Source organism: Podarcis bocagei, assembly GCF_964188305.1.
Source record: "Podarcis bocagei genome assembly, chromosome: 15".
Classification (NCBI taxonomy): Eukaryota; Metazoa; Chordata; class Lepidosauria; order Squamata; family Lacertidae; genus Podarcis; species Podarcis bocagei.
In genome coordinates this window covers 38,668,834-38,693,899 of record NC_138141.1, presented here as the reverse complement: position 1 = coordinate 38,693,899, position 25,066 = coordinate 38,668,834, and the positions used below count along the sequence as shown (strand labels likewise).

General features: G+C 45.3%; 1 protein-coding gene across 34 annotated transcripts in view; it reads right to left on the bottom strand.

Annotated features, from left to right (window-relative positions):
• The window catches only part of MSI2 (musashi RNA binding protein 2), a 430,429-nt gene that overhangs the window by 364,699 nt on the left and 40,664 nt on the right, over positions 1–25,066 (bottom strand). The window lies entirely within an intron of this gene.

The following is a 25,066-nucleotide window of genomic DNA, read 5'->3' as shown; positions in this document are numbered from 1 at the left end:
TGGGGAAGGCAACACACTTTAAATGTGTGGTGTGGATGTGACTCTGTCTCAAGAATGCCACTTTCCACCATGGCCAGCCAGATTCCTATGGGAAGAGTACAAACAGGGTAACCATCTCTCCCACAGCTGTTCCCCAGCAACTGGCAATCAGAAGCATGCTACCTCTGATGCTACAAGTAGGGGGAACTGTAAGCAGCGACTCACATGCCATTATTGCTTCCTGATACATGTTATTTATCTAGATGCTGAGCAATTCCAAGACCCACGGAATCTGCTCCCCCCCCCCCACACACACCATGTTCTCTCATCTGTGAGAGGGGGTGGTGGTGGTTTTTTGGAGGAGAGAATAGAGCTTTTGGCACACGTCACTAAAAGCGTTCTCATTTTCTGCTTATCTCCACTACCATGAAGGCTAGAAACTTGATCTCTAAATGCGAAAGCTCATATTCTCAGCAATCTTGGTGGGAAGGATCTCTCCGTTTGCAGGTTACCATGGCAGAAGCCAATTTCCATGATTGGTAGCATGATTGCAACGATGCAGTAAATTAGCATCTCCGTTTATGGGCATTTCCATAACCAAATGAGCCAAGAGACGAAAGCTTGTCTGAAACAACAACAACAACAAACATCACCATGGCTTCCGAAGATGACGAGGGATAGGCAATAAACAAATAAATAACAAAAATGCACGCAAGACATATTGTCAGGGAACTCCAGATGTTGCCTGAATATGTATTACACGAGCACACAATGCTGACACAGGTACTTTCAATGCCTGGCGTGCCAGTAAATGAAGTGTGGGAGACAAATTGATCCAGATTCCTCATCTTCCTCCTGTGACAATTCAGTAAACATTAGGAAAATTTACATCTCGCAAAACATCACTACCTGAATTTTAACTAGACCAGGTGTTATGCTGTGGCGAAGCAGCTTCGTTGCCATGCTTGAACGCATCACCCAAGGTCGGGGTCACAGAGGCAGCTAAGAGGCAAAGCCCTAGTAGTTGTAGCATTTATTGGACTCGTTAGTCCCTTGTAACCTGAAGGTCTCTAGGCGACTTGCAACGCATTGAAAACCCATACAAACAGAACAAAGCGACTCCCATTAACAGCCACTGGGAGCTTTTGAACCATAGAAGCAGGAAAACAACATCAGTTGTATCAAAAGCCTTGGAGAGGAAGAAAAGTATTCACCTGGAGCTGAAAAGACGTCAATGAAGGCAGCAGGCAGACCTCACTTAGGAGAGCATCCCACAACTGAAAATGTTCCAGTGTCCCATGTCACCACCCTCCAAGCCTTGGATGGTTTTAAAAGGGGAATAGACAAACTCATGGGTGACAAGGCTTATCAGTGGCTATTAGTCATGAGAGCTGAGAGGCAGCAGGGCTCTGAAAACCAGCTGCTGGGGGGGAAAGGAAGAGATAGTGATTGCCCCTATGCCCTGCTTGTGGGCATTGCAGAGGCTTCTAGTTGGCCAGTATGGGGAACAGGATGCAAGAATACACAGGGCTCAGGTTGAATCCAGTGGAGCTCTTTTTACATTTCCATGCAAACCAAGGACTGTCCTGTCTGCACTTAACACGGATCTGTGGTGGTTTGAAGCTCTTCAGCCCTTAGCTGACCTGCCAAATGGAGACCAAAAACATCTGGAAATGTGTAGGTACTGGCAGACAACCGCTTCTGTTCAGTTCGGGTTGCACCTCTTTGAAGTGTGACAACGTTTAATTTCTGAAGTGAGAGGCCCTGGGGCTCCTGTCTATCTTGAAATCACACCCTCTGCCCTGAAAGTTAACCTAACCTCAGATGTGTGGGGGCTGGTTGCAATTAGCAGCAACGGAAAGGCACTCTGCAGGTCCTCTCCAAATCAGAGGAAGGTATTCACAATCCTTTCAGCACGGATGTAGATTACTTGTCTTCCAGACTGGTGCCTCTCTACTGAAACCTGGTTAGTACAGCAATAAAACGACTAGCACATTTGCAAAGCTAAGCATGGTCTGGTATGGTTTCAAAATGCGTGGGGGACCATGTGTTAGGATTCCTGCACGGCAGGGGGTTGGAACACATGACCCTTCAGGGTCCCTTCCAACTCTACAACTCTATGATTCAAAGAAGCTCTGCTGATCTCAGTGAGAGCTGCTTCCATGCAAATATGCATAGGACCAGGAGGAAGACAACCTGTGGTGATGAAGAAGAGACTGAGCAATGCAAATCACCTATGAGGTCTCAACCACACACTGCCAATTGGTAGGACTCAGGGAAGGGCTGTAACTTAGCACTGCACATGTAGAGGTCCCAGGTTCAATCAGCAGCAGCTCTAGATAGAACCAAGTAAGACTACTACTGTATCTGAAATCCTCAAGAGATGCTGCTAGGTCACGTACCTAATGCTGGGATAGATGAAGCAAAAATCAGTATAAAGGATCAGCTTCCCATGTGCACTACTGGCATTTAAAACATTCTACTTTGGGGGGTGGTTTTCTATGTCAGGTCTTCAGTCACTGAAGGACTCTGAGGCATATTCCAACCACACACCAAATACATGTGGGGCCTACAACACCCACCAACCCCTGCCTGCTTTTGCAGCTACTCTTCGCAGGGGACTATCAGCCATGTGGGACAAGCCGGTTTTGTTCCTTCCACCAACCAGTAAATGCTGACTTTTGTCCAAGTTGATGAACCAGCGTGCAGGCAAGTGCGAGGAGCAACCAAGGAAAGCTTTGCACCCAAACAGATGCTCGCATCGCGCAATTTGTACCCAATATGCTTGGAACATGTCAATAAAATATTTATGGTTATACTGTGCCTCATTCCCAACTGTTGTGATTTGCTCTTGGCAAGAGGTTAATGCAATCCTGTCACCATCCTGCAAAACTCTGTCGTAGTTTTTGCAGGAAGCAGACTATTATGGGTGAATGGTTAGTGAACTCTGCAAGCGGCATTTTAGATGGACAGCGCCATTCAACAACATTGAGCCTGACTTATACTGGACGTGGGACGTCCTGCATTAAGTTTTCCACTTGTGCCTGTTCACACTGAAATCAAGTTCCCACATGCAACTGGCCCATCCATACATTAACTTAGCACTCTAGCAATCCAACGTGTGTGCGTGCATGCGAGCACCATTGGTCTCTGACAACATGAGATGTGGATTGGCCAGTGCCTTTAAATGTGCAGTGTCCCAAATCAGACCTTTTCTGGTTCACACAGCCCCAGCAGGGCTGTGTAGCATGCACTTTTCCTGAACATGCTGACCAGCTCCCCGTTTCATAACCCTGGAACATTTAGAAAAGTCAGGGCAGACAAAAGAAAGTACAGTGAATACCTCGGTTATGGAATTCACTCCAACAAGAGGCAGGAACAGCCACCAGCCTGGATGGCTTTAAAAGAGGATTGGACTAATTCACGGTGGATAAGGCTATCCATGGTTATGTCACCATCATACCTGTCAATGCATCATGTCGAAGACAATACCTTTGCTGTCAAAAGCGGTATGGTTCTGAATACCAGTTGCTAGGAACTGCAGGATAGGAGAGTTGCTGCTGCAACTCAGGTTCTGCTTTCAGGCTTCCCATAGGCATCCAGCTGCCCACTGTGTGAACAGGATGTTGGGCTAGGTGGACCTTTGGTCGGATCCAGCAAGGCTCCACTGCTCTTACAGAGCAGGTTTGCACACCAAACAGCCTGTGAGCGACATGTGGTTTGACAAGACATTTCGTGCTGCCCGGAAAGGGTCTGCAGTACCCTCAGGTTACTGACAACTCAGCCCTCCCAGCAAATGGCATCCTTTTAACTGGAGATGCCAGCGACTGGGTATTGGTAAAATAGGTGCTCTGTCACTCAGCTTGCAGTAACTCTGCGTTGACTTACACTGGAAATGGGTATTGCCAAGAAACCAGCTACCATATCTACGATTGCTCTGTACCAAACAAGCTCAAATTAGGAATCCTCAGCAAATAATAACAACAAAAAGTTAAAATGGTACCTCCCATCTGAATCTGCCACTCCCTGCTAATTGTTGCCCTAGGCTAGGGATGGCCACCTGGCAGCCTGTATCAAGACCTCTTGAGGAAATTTAATCTGACTCTTAGCAGCCCCACCAAATTTCAAATCAAAGTACGGTAAAAAGCACAGGAGCACTTGTACTAGCAAGAAAGAGAGAGAGACTGCACACATTAACGCTGCATTTCTCTTTTGGGGTTTGTATGCAACATATCTGCAATGTGTAAATACTTGCACTTTGTGGTGTGCTTGAGCGCCACTTGCTCTATAACTGTGAAGTCTTTGGTACTATAAGTTATGTGTTGAGATTCCTGCATTGCAGCGGGTTGTACTAGGTGACCCTCGGGGTCCCTTCCAGCTCTGCAATTCTCTTATTCTAAAACATGTGTAGCTGCCTTACACTGAGCCCATCCACAGGTCCATTAAGCCCAATATTGCCAACCACAGTAGCCAACATAGTGTCCTCCAGAAGCTGTTGGTCTACAACTCCCAGGCACATGAGGCCAATTTGACTCTGATCAATGCCTGGAAAGGTCACATAGGTAGCTCTGCCTTATACTAAGACCACTGGTCCATCTAGCTCAGTACTGTCTGCACTGACTAGCAGTGGCTCTCCAGGGTTTCAGGCTGGGTTCTTTCCCAGCCGTACCAAGAAATACTTGCTGGGGATAGAACCTGGGACCTTCTGCATGAAAAGAAGGTGTTCTACCTTCCTGGTGAGGGCCTGGAAACCTCATGCACACCACCCTGGAAGAATTTGGGGGCGGGGGGATAAGTGAAAGAAAAATAGTGAGTAAATGAGTAAATAAGTATCACCCCAACCGCTGGCCATGCTGGCTTGGGATGATGAGAGTTGCTTCCCTCCAGATGTTTTCGGACTGCAAGTTGACAATCCTTGCCTGGCTGTCAATTGTTCTCCAAACCCTGTGTAATCTAGGACACTCAAGCACTGAAACAGGGACTTTTTATCTATGCAAACTATGGGCTCTACCACTGAACTATGACTCATCCAGCTCAAGTGTTACCTTCACCAACAGGGAGTAGCTCTCGGGAACAGCTCTCACTCAGGCTGCATCTACACCATGCATTTGAAGCACTCTTATGCCACTTTAACAGTCATGGAGAATCCTGGGAGCTGCAGTTTGTTAAGGGTGCTGAGTATCGTAGCTTTGTGGAGTCAGCACAGTTCCTAGGATGCTCCATGACTTAATGTGGTACAATAATGCTTTTAATTTTTTGCTGTGGATGTGACCTCAGCCGTGCTACAAAAGATCCCTTTCGCTGGAAATTCTGGGAGCTAAACCTGGAACATGACATTTGCTCAATCACTGACCTACAACCCTTGCTAGGTGGAGCCAACCTTACTGTGGAGCCTGAGTATATATGGAGCAGTTAGTTTGTACAAGTAAAAAGGCACGGCCACATGGCCAGCCCTCCCAAGAATGGAGATTTCTGCCACAGGCAACCACCAATGATTAAGTTCCTGGTTTAAATTCTGGAGCAGACAAACCCAGTTGACTTTTATCTTGGTGATCTTCATTTAAACATATATTAATAGAGTAAAGCCCCTGTGAGGTTAACTGCCAGCGCAGTAAAACACGGGCAGGAATCAAATTGTTTACAACCACTTTGGAACCCGATCAGAAACTGGGGAAATATTAGCTGGCAGGCAGCTTGTACCAATTAAAATTTATTTTCACTCTCTTTTAAAAGTGCTACAATACTGGGAGGCAGGGGGAAAGCAAGAAATGTTTACTCTTCAGTACCTAGCACTGAATATAGAAAGTGTGCACAGCAAAGAAGGAAGAAGTGGGGGAATCAGTTGCTACCCTAGAGCAAAAGGTTACCTCAATAGACTGAAATCTGGAATAGCTACTTGAAGCAACAAAAGAAAGCTGATGCACAGGTAGATTTTGTTTTCCAGGGGGGTGTCCCAGGAGTTACATAAGCACTGGGGAGGAGAGAGTGCTGATCTAAAGGGAATGTTGCTGTTTTATGAAACCTTAATATGCTCATCTAGGGCAGATCAATGGAGTTTTGAGTCTTATTTGGGTAACCCAAGATACATGCACTGAACTAGTTTGGGGAACCTGTGGCCTCCCTACAGATTGCTAGATATTTTTATAAATACACAGCGATTATTTTGATTGTTCTAACTAATTGCCAGTTTCCCTGGGTGTTCTTCGGAACTTAAGGGCGGGGTACTATGTCAAACAAAATCATTACCTGCCCAATTCTGTCCTGATCACATATGTCTGATTTGCCAAACTGTATGTCCACCTGTGACCCAACAGGTCCTATCCTGGGTCTGCCTGTCACAGCTGTACACCCTGGCTTGAAAAGGTAGAGGAATCAGGCAGGATGAGTGGCAGCATCTCTATGCTCAATCATGGCGGCAATTAAAGTGACTGGTCCATGAGACTCAAGAATTAGAGAATTGTAAAGTTGGAAGTGACCACACACAGGCTGTCTAGTAAACCCACCTGCTATGCAGGAATCTTTCGTCCAACATGGGGTTCAAACTCATGCCCCAATGATGAACAGGCTCTGCCGACTGAAGTACATTTGGTCTTGCAGTGTCCCTTACAGTCGCCCTCTCTGCCACACACTTTGCCACAATACTCAGGCCATTTTCTGTAGTGCCTAACAACTGCAGTCACACTAACCTGCACAAATATTAACAGGCACTCTGCTATCTGCGGGGAGGATTTGGGGGGGGGGAGAGACTTTTATACTTATCGTGTGTCAAACACACACTGCTTAATTATTTCCCCACAGCCAACACAGCTTCAATTAGACTGCAGAAAGTCTCTCTAAGAAAGCTCGAGTCTTTCCCATTTGCCAAGCCCTCCGGTGGGACCTTGAGAGGCCCGGCTCCATTGCCAAGCAGGATCTCTCCCTGAAGATTAATTTATTAACTCCGCCAGTGTGGCTGTTTGTTTAGAGGAACCTGAAAGAACCTCCAGGTGAGCGGGCTCTTCCGGGAGGATAAAGGAAAAGACGCAGGCTTCACAACAATCAAGAGTTTAGCGCCACATGCGTAGACGGGGCCTCTCCCACAGAGGCCTGTGGCAGCCCTCAAAAATAAAGCAAAATTAGAAGCAACTTGTGCGCACACCAAGATCAAGAGGCATATGCATTCCTGCCATTTAATTTTCTGGGGAAAGCCTTGATACACGCCATTCATTGGCACTGGTGAGCAGGGGCTGCTTTCATATTTCAAGGAAATAAACAACTATTTGACTTTTAGAAGACATCCGAAGGCAGCCCTGTACAGTATAGGAAAGTTTTTAATGTTTGGTGTTTTATTGTGTTTTTAGTGTTTTGTTGGGACCCGCCCAGAGTGGCTGGGGCAACCCAGTCAGATGGGCTGCATGTAAATAATAAAAGTATTATTATTATTATTATTATTATTATTATTATTATTATTATTATTATTATTATTATCGTCTGCAGGAAGGGTCACACTTTTTTTGTATGATCCCTGCTTTGGCAAATGAACAGCGTTCTGAAACCCACAGCAAAGTTTTCTACAAAAAGTCTCTTGCAAGTTCTTTTGTTCACTGCATCCTTCTGCAAACCAACCAAAATGTCAATATGGCTTTTCCGTAGCACTGCTAGCAAACACCCACCCACCATTTTTTAAAACTTCAAGTTAATACATCAGTTTGGGGGAATAAAAAGCCACTTGGCTTATTCCTTTTCTCCCAGCAGAACATGTGGCACAGTGAAGAAAATATTATGGCCGCTAATAATCCATTCGGGATTCCAACGAAATTCTTGTCTGTAATCTCAAAAGTTCTGCAATTTATGTGATTTATGAACTCGGGAGGCTTCGAAGACTCATGCAGTCTCTCTGTTTTATAGGCCTCTCTCTATTTTTCCTCCCTCTGAATCTTTGGCCTCCATTCCTTTGCCTAGTCTTCCTCAGCACATTGGAACTTCTGCATTGTTGGCAAAAGGGGCAGCCTGGCTGACTATGAGTGAAAGGAGTTTCTGCCCATCGTCTCTTCTTAATAGGGAAGGAAGCAGAATCCACAAATATGGATGGGGTCGTCAAGCACCAGGTGTCTTGGAGCCCTCTCTCCCAAGATATATGCTGGAGTGGATCTAGGCCAGCTTGAGTCCAGGCCAACTTGAAATGGATCCATATCAGCAATGTGTGCCCCATGAAAGCGTCACCAACAGCCCACACTATTCCAGGATCACTGAGAGGCAGCTGGCCACGGTCTCAGAGTTCACCCTGTGCAGTAGACTCCAAGTCAGGAACCCAGAATGTTGCCAAGAGCACATATAGCAGCATCCAACAGAGTGGACAGGACCCGGGGGAACTACATTTCCCATCATTCCAAAGCATCCATGCACATTGCCACACATGCCCATGGCAACATGTAAGGCTACGCACTGCTCAGGGAAGCTTATAAAAACACATCCATACCATAAAAAACAGCATAAAAAACAAACATTCTGGCCAGAAAAACGAGGGACTGTTGCATAAAAATCTCACTGGGGCAAGAAAACCCTTAACTAGTTGGTGCTTGGGAACTACAGGCTGCAGTCCTATGCACACTGGGAGCAAATGCCACTGAAGGCAGTGAGACTGACTTCCATGTAAACTTGCACAGGATTACTTTTTGTTCATATGCAGATTTAAATAGACTGTAACTTGTATCATTAATCAAGAAAATTGGATGGCAAGCCTAATAATTAGCATTGCAAAAGAGTATGTCTGGCACAGTTAATATCAAAAGCAGAGCAGGATCTTAAACTTAGGAAATAAATTTAAGGCACTTACTGGGGGCCAGGGGGTGGGGGCTAGATCCACAGAATTATAAAGGAAAAACACAGGCAATATCCAGCACTACATCCCAAATCCTTCCCCTACCTTAGTTTTAAATGGAAGTTCTTCTCAGCCATGCACTATTAACTTCTCCAATTTATTACCAGACTGAAGGAAACAAATTAACTTTGATGAAAATGCAAAGGAATAAAAAAGGAAAATAAACCAATGAATTCAGTCAGCAGACAACTTTGATCCAGGACAAAGAGTGGGAGGCAGGGGCAAATTGGGAGATTAGAAGAAATTAAAACTGTCCTAAATTTCTTAAGAGGTGAAAATTCACCTGTATGGGTTCAGAGCCAACTATGGAAGCAAAATAACCAATCACCCACCTTGAAATTAAAAGCCATGGTGATGCAATGGCTAGCTAAGGCAGCCCAGGCTGAAATCCGAGTTCAGAGAGTGGCCTTTGGCCAGTCACAGTCTCTGAATCTAATCCACAACATTCGTCTGAGAACAAAAAAAAAACTTTTTTGGGGGGGGAGGAAGAACACCTTTCAAACACTTTCCTGAGTTCCCTTGAATGAATTACAGGACAGTCATGTCGTAGATAGAAAGGAAAGATGACATTATGCAGTCACCTTGATAAAGCAAAGCAGGACTGGCCCCAGTCAATGCCTGGCTGAGAGACTGCCTGCCACTGTATACCAGTTGCCATTGAATTGCTGGTGGGCCAAGCGGCTGCTACGCTCAGGCGGTGCATTCAGGCTTCCCACAGGCATCCAGTGAGCCATTGTAAGAACAGGATGCTGGACTAGATGGGCTGCTGGCCTGATCCAGCAAGTTTGCCTTCTGTTCTTAAGAACCCCAATGTGTGCTTCCTTGAGTTCCACCATGGAGTAAAGGCAAGATATAGAATGCAATAAACAGCAAAAATAAATGAGGGCAGAAACTAGAGCGTTGTATTGCACACTGGATACCTTTGCTTTGACCAAGCTTGATCAAGATCTTAGGCAGAGATTTCACCACCATCTGATGCTCAAGAAGATCCTTTAATTGAACCCGGGGCCTTCTGCATGTAAAAGCCTGTGTTCTCCTCAGTGATTTCAGGGGTAAAAAAAAAGAGGTACAGGTGCTTATCTATTGGTAAAAGTGTTGTGATTATCAACACAAAATGGCTGCTACAGGCAGGGAGGCAAGAGAGAGAGAGATGACAATATTCTGTACTGGTGAGTACTCTCATCAAAATAAGACCATTCAACTACAGGTCCCCTGCTTCTTTGCATGCCAAGCCTAGCTTTTCTATTCATTCACGACTGGGCCCACTCATCCTCTTGCTCACAATGTGTACCTGCATTGCTCAACGTCACTCTCTCAGAGCCTCTCTCTTTCCCATGGGTTCACAGCACAGTCAACAGGTCTAGTCTATTATGCTCTGGGCACACAACCCAAATGCCACCCAATGAAGCCAGGTGCAGGTGCTCCCATTGGGGATCCTGGCCAGCTCTACTTGGCCACAACATCTTTTATCCTCCCTCTGTAAACAGAGTCATTAAGAGTACTCTCATCCACTCTAAAAACCGTTCTTGGATTTTTTTTGTTACTGGGGGTTATATGCCTGTTTAGCTTTCTACTGCACAAGTTCCCCCTTCAAGAACTATGAAGTTATCAAGCTGCAAAGGCCATGCAGACATACTGAGAAATTCCCCAGAAGTGCATTCATCTTCTCTCTTGTGCTTCAAAACTTCACACCAGGTCTGGGTGGATCCTTAACGGTAAAGGTAAAGGGACCCCTGACCCTTTAGGTCCAGTCGCGGACGACTCTGGTGTTGCGGCGCTCATCTCGCTTTATTGGCCAATGGAGCCGGCGTACAGCTTCCGGGTCATGTGGCCAGCATGACTAAGCCGCTTCTGGTGAACCAGAGCAACACAGGGAAACACATTTTACCTTCCCACCGGAGCGGTATCTATTTATCTACTTGCACTACCATGCTTTCGAACTGCTAGGTTGGCAGGAGCTGGGACTGAGCAATGGGAGCTTACCCCGTCGTGGGGATTCGAACCGCGACCTTCTGATTGGTAAGCCCTAGGCTCTGTGGTTTAACCAACAGCAGGGTGGATCCTCATTTGTGCCCAATTACTGGACCAGTGGCTTACTTCAGAGATGGAGAACTGGTTGTCCTTAGACAACCTCCAACATCTTTCTTCTCTGGAGAAAAGTCACCACACTGCCTGAGTCATATCCCAGGTAGATCACGTTTATATCCATGCAATATTTTCTTCTCTACTTTTGACACTTCCGCTTTGGAAGACAGTCTGGCGCAGGGGGAGATCAGTCGTGAAAATTACGCTCACCGGATGCTGGGCAGATGTGACCCCCTGACCTCCTGTTTGAAGTGCTTCACTGCCGCTGTTCCCTTCCTTGCCTTTCAAAACACAGACTTTCAGAATGCAAGCTTCTTTACGCAAGACGCAAAAGAATCGTTTTCAAATGGGCTTCAGCAAACACAACTCTGTATTCGGAAGGTTTGTTAAAGTATTTGTTCCCCATCCTTTAGTAAAAAAAAAGAAGGCTTCGAGACCATTCTCCCAAGCTGAATAGGAAGACTTTCCCTGTTCTCAGGCTTACAGTCTAAACCAGGGGTTGTCAACCTGGTCCCTACCACCCACTAGTGGGCATTTCAGGATTCTAGGTGGGCGGCAGGGGGTTCCATGGCACAAGCTGAATCCTCCTTCCATCGAGCACAGGTGGGCATTAAGGAAATTTTACCATCAAGAAAGATGCATTAGTGGGCGGTAGGTATAAAAAGGTTGACTGCCCCTGAACTAAACAGAGGCATGGCACACAAGGAAAAGGGTGTGTGAGGGAGGAAAGGAAAAGCAAGCTCAGGCGTCTGTTCTTACTCTTATCTTGCAACATAGTTATGTAGCTTTGTCTGATAGTCTACAAAAGCAAACCCTCGGGCAACACATAGTTCTTTCCTCAGACAGCTGGCACGATGGCAGTGGGAATCTCCTCAAAAGGAGGAGGTTTGATAGAGTTGCCCTGCTCCCTTGTTGATAGTGGCTCTGCCTGCCTTGGCCCTGGCAAACAGCCACTGCTCTCTGGCAACTCTCCTCATCCACAATGTGAAAATCTACTAGGGTCCGTCATGACCCTATTACAATGGCCAAGATCACATGAGTGGCTTAATTCTGAACATGCAAAAGGCATGGACTTTGCATTGCACAGAGAAACCATGGTGCTTTCAGAGACAGGAGAACCCAATTTAAGCCAAGCAAGAAAAGCAATCCTACAAGTGCACCACCCTCAAAGTGGTGCAGAAATCAATACTCTCCTGCGTGCCTGCGCACACACGCATTTGGATATTTGGAAAGATTTTCCCCCAGAGCCCAAATTGCAAGGTGCTCCTCCACAGAGTTCAGCTCAGGAAACCAGACTCACATTCTGGGGCCCAGTGCCAGTTCCCATGTCATAATCCATTTACGATGCAAGGGTCATCGAGCAAGCACAGGCTGCGCTGCACACAAAGAGCCCCCTCCAATCCTCCAATGGCAAAACATGTCGATAATTCTTGCTGTCTCCCAAAACACATGGCTTCCCGGGAGGCTTCTGCCAAAAACTGCTAAAGCCCCAAAACCGGAAGCCCTAACTGTGACTAACTGAAACGCTGTACCAAAGCAAACACATAGCTGAGATTTACGACAAAAGTCAGCAGCTGGACTCTTGCCCAGTGTTAAGAATGGAAGAAGAAGGGGAAAAAGTTCAAACAGATATTTGATTTGTGTCAGTGATGCCCAAACCTTTAAATGTCCTCAGCTCAGATAAAACCACATCTTTTTTATTTTTTTAGGGGGGAATCCCTACCCAAAAGTAGTTCCGAGTCTGAAATTTATGTATTTGTTTGCCAGATTTCTACAGCACCCCTTCAACAGCATTTCCAGGATGGCTTATAAAAACACACAGCAATCCATCAATAAATCCCTTGCTACTACAAGAAAAGAGGGAATAAGAACACCACAGTCATAAAACAATGATTAAGACAGCTCTTAAAAAGCCTGGGGAAATGAAAAACCATGTGCCCCAAAAGGCATCAAGGTAGGAACATAGGAAGCAACCCTGTATCAAGTCTGAGTACAGGTCCATCTAGCACAGTATTGTCTACACTGGCTGGCAGCAGCTCTTTTATGGAGCTGTCCCTTATGGGGCTCAAACCTTCAACCTTTGAATTATCAGCACCACACACTATCCAACTAGGGAAGAAACCTTCTCCTCTGTTGCCACCCACCCTCAGATGGAAAAGGTTCCTGGAGGAGGACGGGTTACATCAAGGGAAAGTTGGGGTGCAGAAAAATGGACAGCCCACATCATGCACCCGCAGAAATGCCCCACAGCGGAAATAGGAGAACTATTCGAGGACATATTGCAGCCGGCCAAAGAGATTCCCCTTTGTTGCAAGCCAAAGCAACAGCTGGGGGTGGGGGGAAGCTTGTGGAAAATTTGTTAGTCAGCTATGTGAACCTTTCCTTCTGCTTCAACAAATAATATAGTAATAGCAGCGAAGTTATCACAGAGCCATCTTCCTCCACCACCCCCATTACAAGGAGGAAAAGGCGTTCACTCTGCATCCTGATTAGCTGGGAAGAAAAGCACTGCATATCAAGCCGTCTTCTGCCAACTTCTACGAAGTGTCCAGCATTCAGAATATTTATTTTACTGGCCATTTCCACCACCACCAAAGAAATTTCAACTAAATGTGTGTTTGCCTTGAAATGAAACATCAATTTCTCCCCCCACACACACCTTTTTAAAGAAAAGTTCTAAAGACCTATGCCTGAACAAGGATTCTGAAAAACTTGTCTTCCACCATTTAAAGGTCCCATTAAGTGCAGTTGTCACTACAACAACCACCCATTTCCAAGTGGCAAAGAGACCTAATTCAGGAACATCCCACAGCACTTGCCTCTGTTCTTGCCTTACCGTTGCTGCCTCCTTGCAAAACACTTAACCTGACTGTGGAGTATCATATATCTATTCTAAATCAATCCAAAATTATGTCTTTATGATTGCGTTCTTAACTTACCCCTTATCCATCTTATTCCTCTGCACATGATTCTCTCTCACACATAGATGTGTATCTGCTTCATCTCTACCCATTTTTCAAACACTGACTGAAACCCACCCCCATCCCCATTTTGAAAAATTGTCCTACCAAGTTAAAAGATTTTGCATTTCCCCCTTCAAGGGCAATATCTCTTTCTCGCCCACCCCAATGTGCAATTAGGTTTGAAAAAGCTTCCTCTTCATTCCTCTTGGTCCAGAGAGACCAAGAAAGACTCTTTTCTAGGGTAACTCCTACTGAGGATGCCCTAGCCCCTTTTGTATTTATTGGAACTCCAGAGCCCTTCCGATTCGAGCTTTCATAGCTGCCCTGCCTTGAAGTCTTCACACTGCACAGATGGGACAGCCACAAACACAACAAGATAAGCAAGCTGTTTTATTGAAGCTGCCATTACACGATGCTCCAGAGAGGGCATAACTAGCAGCAAGATATTAAATCGGACTTTGTTATGGCATGCATCGACTCAGAGTGGCATTATGTTTACAGAGAAGCCATACGTCTTTCTCCCCCTCCTGAATATGCTAAAGGCTGTGTGCCGTACTTATTTCATTAAAACCCTATTAAGGAATTAGAAGCTGTTGTGCTGCAGAGAGGAGGGTATTCTTTACTACTTTAAAAGGTCCTGTGTTTATATATACAGGTGCAAGCGGTTTAATTAAATGTGCAATAAATCAAATATAATTTGCTACAAGAGGCGGCTGCTAATCTCCTCCAGGTTATTTATTGCTTGGGCTTCATTAGTGCTAGGAGACCTTCCAATATACAAGGAGGGTGGGTCCTTATCACCCAGCTAACCTCACACCTCACAGCTGATTCAATGTGGTAAGATCAATGCAAAAACGGTATCACTTATAAAAGAGCTCCCTGGACAACCAATGTCTTGGCCAGAAAAAGGGGTGTACCATAGGGGTTGGGGTATACTGTAGACAACTGCAGTTGCTAGCTTTTGGTGTGCGCCAGTATCTAGCTACAAGTAGCCTTGATCTTGCGATACCTGGACCCAGCGAATGCGCTAGGCTTCTCAGTTAACTTTAGGTCACTCATTTCACTGAGTTACCTCCCCCCCCCCCCAGTAATAACATCACAATGAATTAGGTTGCCTCCTCTGGAGGGAGAGATCATGTATACAAAATTCTATGAAAAAAGTAAGTAAAAAAATAAATCTTGCTGGCTTTCAGGACTGGCACACACACCAATAACCTGCTAATATGGGATTAGCTAAAGGAGAACCTGAACTCAGTTCCAGTCTCTCTGCCTGAGAAGTGATTCCTTTTTTAAATACTTCAAAACCACTAATCAATGGTCTATTTCCATAGCTTCCTCCTATGACAAATATGGGGAAAGTTCCGCTCTCCACATGTTACTGAACTCCAACTCCCATCATCCCTTGCCATTGGCCATGCATGCTGGAGTTCGCATTCATGGGAGTTGTAGTTCACCAACATCTGGAGGGCCAAATGTTCCCCCACCTCTGTTGTATAATGTCACCAGCTGCACCGAGAAAGCACACATCTGAGCTGCATTTCTTTTTGTCACTAGAGTGGCTGCGTGTCCTACATTACAGACCACAGTCCTCAGAGAACGCAAGAGCCTGGCTGCTAGACCCGTCCAAAGGCCCATCTAGTCCAGCATCCTGTTCTCACAGTGGTCCACCAGATGCTTCTGGGAAGCTCACAAGCAGGACATAAACACAGTAGCCCTCTCAAGGTTATGTATTCCTTCCTTTCGGCACTTTGTAAGGGGTCAACCCTATTTGTGGCAGCATTTTAGTAGGGGCAAGAAAAGAGGAAGTACAGGAAAGTTTGCTTTGATCTCATTCAAGCCAAGGAGCTGTCAAAGAGGAAGGGCTCATACACGACCACCATGATCTCACAGAGCTTCCAAAACAAATCATTTGGGGCTCACAGTCTTATTTACAGCTCAGCACCACCTTTACGAAAGCAACCTTCCCAAGGCAGCATAAAATGCTCAACATAATATTTAGCAGTCAACAGGGCCTTCTGTTCCAGTAGGAAGCGTGGGTTTTCCAAATACACCCTCAGACCACCCATTCATCTCTACTTATATTTACATTTATTATTTTCTCCAGATTCATGTGCGGATAGCAAAAGGCGATGGCCCAGTATCACACAGGCCCAATTCAAGCATAGGAGCACTGCTAGGTAAGACCAAAAAGTCCATCTACATGGTAGAAGACAACTTGCTGTGTTATTGAGTCAGACCATTGATCCATCCAGCTGAGTATTGTCTATGCTGGCTGGCAGCAGCTCTCCAGGGTTTCAGGCAGGGAATATTTCCCAGATATACCTGGAGATGGCAGAGATTGAACCTGGGACCTTCTTCGTGCAAGACAGATGCTCTACCACTGAGCTACAGCCTTTCCCCAGCATCCTGCTGCTGAAAAGCCCACTAGAACGGCATTAAGAAAGTCGTCTGCCATTGTTGCTCTGAAGACAGGTTCCATTTAGCCACCATGGCTAATCAACCTCTCCTCCTCCATGAACCCATGCACATAGCAAAATGTGGGCACAGCAGCACAGCCACAGCCCCTAGTATGCTAACACAGTATGCACAGAGACAGGAACACTATCTAAATGAGATATAGGTTTTATGAGGAATGCCCCACAGGTAAGCAAGCTTCTTTCCTGTATGTGCAGTGTTGCATTCATAATGCGGCCTCGAAAGAAGAACAGAAGGGCACGTCCACATGGGAGCACTGTGCAAAATCAGAGACGTGAGTTCCAGGTTCAACACACACATGCACACCTAGAGCGAAAAGTGTGATGCTGCACAAGGCAGTGCACGCCAGCCTTGGCCCTTCTCCCACATGGATTATGCTGCCTGTAAACAATTCCCATGTACGCAGGTGAACAGGATGATCAGCCCAGGATGTGCACCAGGTGCAGAGTGGCTTGGAAGGATCAGGTGCGCTGAATGAGCACAGAGAGCCAACAAGGAAGGTCCCCAGTGCTTCCAGCTCACACTCTGGCTGTAGTTTGGACGAGGAAGAGTTTGAGAGCAGAGGTATCAAGTCGTATCTAAAACTGCAACTTAAAGAGGGGGGAAATATTATGCATTAGATGGAAAGCTCTTTCTTTGCAACTTACTCCTTTGATCCAGTTATGGCTTCTTAATTTTTAAGAGAAGCAAACTGTACTGAGATCAGAGATAAAGACTGCGCAGAAGCAAAGCTACTAGAGCACCAGGTTACAAGCTGGCACAGAATAAGAGTCAGATCTGCAGAGAACTACTTGGCCACATGGTGCTGGCATCTCATTCTGGATTTCCTGCTGCTTCGTTGCGTATAAAATCAAACGGCAGTGCCTTCCAAGTACAGGCAATTGTGGCAAAATAGAGACACACATGGATCTCACGGGTGACTGTGTAAACTATCAGTCCACTGTTTCTTCCATGCCACAGACATACAGAAGATAAGCAACACACATGAAGTGGCTCTTGGCTAACAGACATGTGGACAACACATGTGTTGCAAGTCTGCACACCAGTTCCAATGCCTTTTGGTCCAAGTCATAGGCTCTTCTCAGTGCTCAAATTACATGGGAGCTGAGAGGAGGTCTGGCTGCCTTAGCTTTTGTGATGGCTCCCTGAGTGACAGCTTTTAGAAGGCTATGGGGCTAGAATTAGGAGGGGGCAGAGTTTCCCTCCCAACTATTCTCCTCTGTCCCCACCCTCGCAGTTCAAGCACAGACTTTTTTAAAAATGTTACATTTCCAGACCCATGTTCTCCAGACACAGGAATAAACACAGCACTTAAAAATATGAATGGAAACTTGGAACTTGCAAAGAGCCTAAAATAATGACTGAAAAAAATAACTCTCAAAAATGGAAGGCTATCTTCTCTTCAAGTTTTAAGCATATAAATGGACCCCCTCCTAAAAACACTGCAGTATTAGTGTTACAAGTGCCATGGTCATGAATGCAATACGAGCATATGCAAATTTATGTTTACTGCATCATGGAACTAAAAATGTAAAACCAGTCATGGGACTCGAGTTCAGGAAGGGCTTTTTTCCCTTTGTGCTAATTAAGCTGCCGCCCTCTCTCCTTTGCCTCTTAAACCGTGCAGATTTCCTCCACTCCTGCACACACATGAAATCTGTGTGAAAATACAAGAGATTCTCAAGAAACACAAAATCTGAGGATTTCCAAAGCCTGCAAGGCTCAGGAGTACTCGCTTCCCCAAATTTCACAGGACTCAAAAGCTGGCTCTCAATTCTCTGCTCTGAAAGCGAAGTGGGGGCGGTGGACACCCAGGATAGTCTATTTCTGCTACACCAACGAAAAATGTTAGAGCAATAGCAAGGATCAGAGGAACAAGTTTCCCTGTCTCCAGTACTCCTCCACAGCTACTGTTTCAAAAACAGGATTTGAAATCCGAAAGGATGTTTTTTGGCAACAGCTCTTCCCCCACCCCCCTCAAGCAGAATCTCTGCTTCCAACACAGCCATACGCACGTGAGGAATAGCAGGAAGCATTCAGGAGGGGGGAGGCAGGAATCACAAATTTAGAAAGACACACAAAGCCCTTCTCTCTCTTATCAATGAAATGCACAGACAGCAACAGAGAAAAACACCATTGCTGAAGTTATCATAGTCGACACATGCTAAGTGAAGATTTTGAGATGGAGACTATTACACGCACACACAAACAACAAACAAACAAGACACTAGCTACCCCTTAACTCGGCACATCAATAGAGCTCAGCAAGAAAAGTTTTGTGGGTTTTTTTTTTTAAAAAAATCGCAAGGTCAGAAGTGTTATGAGCTAGATGGGAAAATGCTGGCATCCGATAGGATAAAATGTCTACGCCTCCATTGGTTCAGGAAGCCCCAGTGCTAAACCTGAAAGAGATTATGTAACCTAAGCTGCCCAGCCATCATCTGTTCCTCCTGCTTTGTTTTAAAGAGGCAGTGTGACCAGCAGCCAAGCTCAAGCACAGGGCAGGCTCCTGGTAAAAAGCAACCCCACTCCTCCTGCCCAACAACTATATAAGATACAGCATCTCTTAACATTTTTAAGCTTATCCCAAAAGCTTACCTACTTAGGCCCACCTGATACCAGCATTATAATTCCCTACCACAAATTAAAAAGAACTGATGCACATTTTAAAATGCTTTATTGTCAGGCACCCCAGTTCTGCAGAACTGTGGTTTGCACATAATAATAACGTTGTACAAACAGAGACTGTGGTCTGAAGCAAGCTTTAGTTGTAGTTACGTTAGCCAGCTTCATAGCCCATGGTTTTAAGGTGGCTGGTTTTGAAAAGAACCAGAAGGGAGGAAGAACTGCATCAACCCGGGGCTCTGTTCACACACACAGTGCTTAGCACAAGAATTGCCAGTGCCGCACCTATGGGCACCAAGTTTGCCCACCAATAAACATCCCAAGGCTCCTGTCAAAGCCTCAGTAATTGTAAAAATGTAAAAATCCACAATGCCTGAGTGACAGTTTGCTCTGCATTGGTTTGGCCTCTCATACCTGCCCCCACAGCAGCCATTTTGTGTTGTGCCATACTCCCACAGCAGCCATTTTGTGAATGGCACCCACAGCACGTCCCCGAAATTCCAAACGTGACCACCAGCTTCCAAAGGTTGGTGACACCCCGGCTTAGAATTATGCGAGAACTTGGCCAGTATCTCTGTCTCGCCGAGGCAATTACATAACTGAGCTAAGCAGCTCTGAAATTCTGGCACCTAGGAAGCTGCCCAGCTTGCCTCAATGCCTTGGACAAAGCACCTGAAAATACGCACAGTTGTTTTTAATTTAAAATATTTTTATTCAGCCGTTCATTTAAAATAAATAAATTCCAGGGCAGGATAAAAATCAGATAAAACACATCAAACAATGCAATGTAGAAACAGAAATACAGTAAAATACAGCAGAACAACCGTAAGCAAGGCAATTCATGAATGGCCCGATATCGGTGTTCAACAAAAACCTGGGCCTGAAGGCTATCAGCATTAACCCCACCATATGGGAATTCCTTGCAGACAATTGCAGTGCCTGGAGACAGACATTCGGGTCATGTCTCGACCGCAGTGACCAGAGGAGGAATGACCACTGGGAGAAGTGCAGAGAGAAGAAATGCCATAGTGCGGCTGCAGCAGCAAAACCAGACACCTTCATCTGCCCCACCTGCCTTATCAGTCTCTACAGCCACAGCTGGCAATGCAGCTCTCCAATGTTTTGACTTTACCAATGGAAGGCACACTCTTCCATTGTCTCCCAAGACAGACAGATACCAACAGTAACAAATCTGCACTATGCATTTAAAGCAGTATCATACCACTTTGAACACTTGCGGCTTCCCTCAAAGAATCCTGGGAACTGCAGTTTGTTCCTGTTGCTAAGAAGTATTAGGATGGCCCTATTTTCGTCACAGAGATACAATTCTCAGACCGATTCAACGGTCAATTTCTCTCCCCTGGAAAGACTGGGAACTGGTGCTCTGTTTGTCCAGCACAGTTCCACAATTTTTTTGGGGGGGAGGGGGAGCCATGACTGTTTAAAGTGGCATTACAGTATACTGTTTCAAATGTATAGTGCAGATGGGAACTAAACATTTTCTCCTCTACAAGATGCTACACAAGACTCTTGGTGGCACGGAAACAATGCAATTCAACTGTACCGATTATTAGTTTTTAAGCACGCACGCAGCAACATATAGCTGAAGCACCTGAGCAGCAAGCACAAAAGGGACTCAAATCATTGCTAGACTGAACCCCAATATTAAGCAGAGGAGGTCCTTTCAAATTTAAAAAAATGGGAATATATTGCCTGGCTAGTCCATAAGTGGTACAAACCTGAAATAGACTCTAAGGAATTTAAAGCCACCTCAACTCTTTCCCTCCCTCTCCCCTTGCATCTCAGCTTTCAAGTCTTGCCTTTCATTTTGGCGGGAAAGGTCAGCAGTATAATAGCCCCTTGTTGATGGAGGCCAAAAAATGTAGCAGACGCTTACCTCAAAGAAATTAGAGAGCTTTAAAAGGGAAGAAAATCTCTCTCTCCTCCCCCCCCTACATACTCACACACTCCTTTGGAGACTACAAAACTGGCAAATTCTCCCCTAATTCTTAGCAGAATGGCAGAAAACAAGAGCCCTCTCAGTGTGAGGTGGGCAGCAAAGACTTGATTATCAGCAATTAGCAAATCGATGGTTCCCAGAAACACTGATTTAGGCCAGCAGCCCTTATTAGTGACACTCAAGGAAAAAAGACAAGGGCGAAAGTACACAGAGACAGAGCCTGTTTCTAAGGCATGGGGAGGAAACAAAAACACCACCTTCCAGAACTGCAAGAGTTGAAGAATTTCACTCTGCCACCAACATAGGATCAGTTTGATCCAGTTTGTGCCACACAATGCCAGAGCCTAACCTTACAGGAGTGTGAGGGGCGAGTACCCCATATTTTCCTCATGGGAAAAGGCACTTTCCATCACGTCTGTCTTGATTTGTTGAACGAATGAATAAAATTTTATTGATGAAAGCAACGGGACACCACAATATAAATACAGCAAACCATCATTATTTACTCATCTTTGGTTTAATGTATTTCCTTAATTTCTACCATGAAAAGGCTTTGCATAATTGTTAACCTGTCTCAGCAAAATTCACGTTTAAAAAAAGGGTCGCTATATTCCGCCTGAGCACTATAAAGGCAACCTAGGACGAAGGACAAAACTGCCCAGCTGAAAACACAGTCTAGCACTGACCTAGCACACTCCCAAGAGTTGTAAAGACACCAGTGTACATTATCTCAGTCACTGGTACAAAAGGTCTGCCAGGTAGATAGGCAGTTTAATCTCCATGTCAAAGACACGGAAGTGGAAGCTAAAAGAGGCTTGAACATTGCGTATCACCTGGACCCACGGGTGACACTAGCACCCCTTTAATTTTTAATTTTTTAAAAAACAAGTTTAAAGTTAGGTTCCCGCACTAAGAGTACTGACCCCAGACTGGGTAGCTGAACATGCCACCATCTGAAACCCTCCACAATGCCTCTGGTTCCTATGTACAGTGTTAGAAACTCAGGTATATAAGTTAGGCACCAAATGTGCTCCTTAAATCAGGGTTACCATTGCAAAAACAGAATACCTAGCTGCTATTTTGGGGACAGACGGCTCAAAAGTCAAATTTTTTCAATACAACTTTTTGGTTCCAGAAATTCATTCTGATTGTGCAGATAAAATATAGCCAATAGAATTCTATAGGATGAGATCAAAGGATCCCCAGGCACGCACCTCCGGATGGTAGAGACAACAGGCATCATCCGGGCACCAGGGCATCTTCACTTGGTCACAAGTGGCCAACAGCCTGGTGCAAAATTGCTTGGAGAATTTAATATGTTTTACCTATGTAGTGTCACTCTATGGCTTTGAGAAGCATTATGGGGCTGGAGCTACCCCTCCTTTCAGCCCCACCACCACCACCACCACTCTCTGCTGCCCATAGTTAAGTCTGGTGGGGAGGTGCCAGAGGACTAACAGAAGATATCCATCCAGCACTGGCTTTAAATGGAGGGTGGGCAGAGGTGCCAAGTGGCCATGTGTCAGAAGTGATTCATTCTTCCTAGACCAAAATCCTAATCACACTTACTAGGAGGTTAGGTCACACTGAACTGAAAATGGCATGGGAAAGGATTACTCTGCTGAGGAGGTGAGACAGAAACAGTTCTAACTAAAGAAGTGGCTTTAATGGGTTGCATCCAGTGGTAGCCCTACCCAGAACAGACCTATTAAAAATAAAAGACAGGACTAACTTGCGTTCATTAATTTCAGCGGGTCATTTCTGAGCAAAACTCGGTTGGATACAACCCAAACATAACAATCTGCCAGCGCCATGAAAGAGAAAAATCGCTTTCATTCTGTGTGGCTGCCTCTTCGAAACTATCACAGGAATTTTAGCACACACTTTATATTTATAGTTTGCTAATCCCTTCGCTTCCAGAGGGGTTACTTGCGCACACACAAAAGTCTAACCCACTTATTTTAAAAACCAATTAGGCTCTCCCCCCCCCTCCTCCCAATGCACCAGGAAGCTAGAGAAGTTATAGCTCCATTCAGACACCATGCCAAAAGACAGTTTAAAAGAAGGTTGGCGGGAATCTGTGGCCCTTCAGATGTTGCCAGACTCCAAACTCCAAACAACACCTGACATGCTGACAGGAATTGCAATCCAACATCTGGAGGCCCGCAGGTCCCCCATCCCTGGCTCACCACCTAAATCACAGCATGAACTCCCAGACACACTCTTGCCAAACCCTGACATGGAGCAGTTTTGCTGCTTCTGTTTTCCATTCACCCAACACGACCATCCCTGCACGGAGAAAGGGCCACAAGTCTGACATCCCGAGAACCTAGATAAGTTATTTGACATTGGTTTTGCCACGATGACGCTAGGCCCGGGCTCCAGTTGTTATTACCTGATAAAGTCTGACTTCGCTTTTTTCCCCTTTCCCACACTGCTGCCCCCTTTCACTTTGTGTGCCTTGTAGTAAAGACTATAAGCCCACAGGCAGGCACTATCTTGCTTTAATTGACACTCTGGGAGCCTTTTCAGCAAAGCAACTGGCTGCATCTATCTCCCAGCAATCCCACAAGTGCTAAAGGGCCCCAACCAATTTCAGTACAGCTGCTACCTGTAGCCACATCCGATTGGTAGCAATCAATGGGAGGGGGGGAGGCAGGAGGAGACTGCAATTTTGAGCATTTTTTCATCTCTATGGTGACGAAAAGCTATGTGAAGGCAAATAAGGGTCCCTTTCTATTCAACAGGTTTCTCATTTTCAGTGACCACCTTTTGCAATATTTCTGGGAAGACAAGAGTAGTTTGAGGAGTGAAAAAAATTAAGGGGGGGAGGAAACTTTTGTAGTTGTTTTATTACTTTGCTTAATGACCCCCCTCCCTTTTGAAGGTTACCTTGGGGTATATTTTAGTGGACCAGTCCCCTGCTGAAAAAGTTAGCTGACCCCTGCTCTAAGGCTTGGGCAATAGGCGCTTTCCACCACTGTCTCTGCAGAGCATTAATAAGGCACCACTGCCTTTAAAAACAATGCTACATTTCCTATATACAGTATTGACAAAAAGTGAAGTTATCTGCCTTGAAGTCTTCTTATCAGGCAGAAAATCAGGCTGCAAATATTTTAAATAAATGTTGGAGGGTATGTTTTGCATGACAGTATCTAGTCAATGAATCCTGGGCAGACTGCAGAGGATTCTGGGGGCAGAGCTGCTGGTAGGCCAAAGGCAGCCCTGTAGCTGCTCATGATCAATAATGTTGGACAGGGTGCCTTGAAAGGTGCTTTTACCCATCACTAGCGATCCTTCTCAAAGAACTCCTGATAAGCTTCCAAGGAAGCTCAGGACACAGTTCAAACACTACGGCTCCAACTTTAAATGGGCAACACTGCCGAAGATTGCTGAATTTCCTGCTGTATTTCCTCAAAGGTATGCAGCCTTTCCATGCAATTTCCCAATGATTCGGTTTAGGGAGGGCAACGTTGCAAAGGAACTTAAGAGGTTACTGAATCACACCAGCAGTAAACATCAGACTAATTGCACTGGTATTGCACTACCTCTTGCATGTGCAAAATAATTCCTAGCATAAGATATTAAATTAGCAGAGAGAGAGTGAGTGTGCGTGTGCGAGTATAAACTATACTAAAATCCTACAGTATGTGAGAGCTTTATTTTTGCACTTTGAATCTCCAAATTCTGTACCCAGAATTATAAACTGTAATTACACTTGCATGTATCTCTTTTGTATAATTAATTCTGCTTTCAAGTTTCAGGGATTAACACTAAACAGTGGTGAACAACAAGCAAATATGGGGTATGCAGGTTAGATCGAAATGGGAAACAGCGCAGGAAATAGCACAGTGGTAGGAGGGGGAGACAACAAAGGTCCAATCCTGATTAAGGCTGCTGTCCTTTACACAATTATATGGGAGTAAGTCCCATTTAACTCAATGGTACAAACAGCACACTCCTATTCTTCTTCTGTGTTCTTGCGTTTAATGAAGCCTCAGGCAACTTCCATACGTTCCACTCTCCTCTCAAGAACTATGAGAACTACCAACTTGCTTAAAGAAAAAAACAATGAAGAACAACGAAGGATAATGTCCATTAAGCAAAAAGATTCTCAGA